Source organism: Wasmannia auropunctata, unplaced genomic scaffold, assembly GCF_000956235.1.
Source record: "Wasmannia auropunctata unplaced genomic scaffold, wasmannia.A_1.0 LD334561.1, whole genome shotgun sequence".
Classification (NCBI taxonomy): domain Eukaryota; kingdom Metazoa; phylum Arthropoda; class Insecta; order Hymenoptera; family Formicidae; genus Wasmannia; species Wasmannia auropunctata.
The window spans coordinates 1,057-3,313 of NW_012028329.1; the positions used below are offsets into that span (position 1 = coordinate 1,057).

A 2,257-nucleotide genomic window follows, 5' to 3' on the forward strand; every position below is an offset into this window, starting at 1 on the left:
GAGAGACATGTAGATCCGGTATTTATTGGTGGTTCAGTGATCATCACCATTAATAATAAAAAAGATTAATAAAAAAGAAAACATGCTGCTATGGTCATTTTTTTAAGTTCTTGAAGAATAATAGAATAAATTAAATTTGAAATTTTACAAAAATATATAATTATGTCATACTTCAATCGCGAATGCAAAATAATTTTCATATTGCGCAAATATTTTTTTTTATCACAAAAAATAATGGACCAAAGACGAGCAAATAAATTTCTTTTTATATTGTTAGCAATCACGGACTACATATATCAAAGACGAATAGACTCGACAAACGTAATACATTATATAAAAGTTATATGTTATGTACATTTTTCTATTAAAATCTGTTCCTGTTATCAACTATATTGATAAATTTTTTATTTAATTGATAAAACTCTAAGCTATAAAAATCAAGAATTATTATAAGTATTTAAAATAATTTATTTCTACAATAGCTGTTTATTTATAATATTCATTTGTAATTGTATTCATTTGTATTCATTATTTTCCATTTATAAACATTTTACTGTCAAATTTTTATCTGTAAGTTACATAGTTTATTGTTAACATAATTGATGATTATTATATAAATATTTATATTTTCTCTTTTAATTTAATGGTTAATCTGTCACGGAAATTATTACAATGTTAAAATTTTTCATAAATCTTACACGTATACATATATTACATGCATATACAAACAAATATGTATTATTGTTGATATTTCAATTCCCAGTTCAAAAATTCTCCATTATAGATCTGCCATCTAATAAGAAAAGTTTTCCAAAATATTCACGCATTATTAAATATCACGCTATTAATGTCACATTATTATTAATGCGCACATGACCAATTTTTCTTTGTAAATTGACGTTCCCCACTCAATAATACGTACTGAATATAGCTTTAGAGAAAAGATAAAACTGAAAATGACCAAAAAATTTGATGGCGCGTTTGGATTTTTGAAACTTATACGTTCAGAGGCGAAGAATGGAAAGAGAAATCGTCCGTTCCAGCGAAACATGTGTCTGGCGTTGCAACGTTGATTGTCTTGGAAAAGAAAAAAAAGAAAGAGAAATACGAATAATGCCGTTACGCATGAATCGTTATCTGTTATTAATTTTCTGCAAAATACCTATTTATCAATATTTTGTGCTTTTAAAATTAATAGTTAAGATAAAGGATAGTTTGTGAAGTTAATTCTCTTCGATCAAGAAATTTTTTTTTGCTCATAATGTTTATAAATAACGAACTGGCAAGTGATACCAAAGAAAACTGGCCTCCGACATATTTATTTTTTTTAAAGATAATTGTTTTCTGCACATTAAAAAAATTATAAAATAAATTTTGAATAAATGTTTAAAAATAGGAATTAAAACACAGAATTAATTGAGAGGCAAGGCATCAGAATACTTGTCTTTTTGTATTTAATCCATGAAGTGTTGTAGGATTGAAAAATCAAAATTCAAAAATTATGTATTTGCAGTTTATTTTTTTATATTTTTACATTTGCAACATTTGTTTGTAATACATTCTTTTCGACGTATTAACTGTGATCACATTGTTGTCAGATCTCGTGTTTCTGCAAATCAAAAGTTCATATTTATTAATCAATAATCACTCTAATATTATTATAAAAATTTTTACTTTTTGTTATTTAATGATTATTTTGTCATAGAAGTTAATATAATACTTTTTGAAAGAATAAATCTTACATATGAACATGTAAACATATACATATACATATGCATATATTATACAAATACATATCACTTTTAGTAGTTTAACAAATTAAAAAATTATGTATTTAAACTTTTACATTATATATATATATATATATAATATTATAATTTGAATAAAATTATTAATGTTACGTAAATCTATTTGATATGTAATTATATAAATCATAATCGTATGGTATAACACAAATAACTATTATTTGTGTTATACCATACGACACAAAAAAAATCGTGGTTGAAAGAACATCGTAACAAAAAAATGTTTACTTGATTATATGATAAAAGCAAACTGTACCTGTGATTATGAAGAAATGCGGCACCGTCCCTTAACTTGTACGTAACCTTTTTTACAGGGAACCTTTATAATGTTGGCTTCAGTAACCACCATCGTGACAAAAAGTTGATATTAATACAAAAGTGACCATAACATATGTAATAAACGTGCTGTTATGGCTGTTCTTCATGTTTTCAAAGAATACTAAATGCTATAA

At 24.6% G+C, this 2,257-nt stretch overlaps 1 long non-coding RNA gene across 1 annotated transcript; it reads right to left on the minus strand.

The window, feature by feature from the left end:
- Positions 1-1,499: 1,499 nt before the first annotated feature.
- Positions 1,500-2,244, minus strand: LOC105458271. Its single transcript, XR_975519.1, has 2 exons — positions 2,062-2,244; positions 1,500-1,609 (listed from the first exon to the last, which is right to left on the minus strand). It is a non-coding gene; the product is annotated as an uncharacterized LOC105458271 (long non-coding RNA).
- Positions 2,245-2,257: the final 13 nt, after the last annotated feature.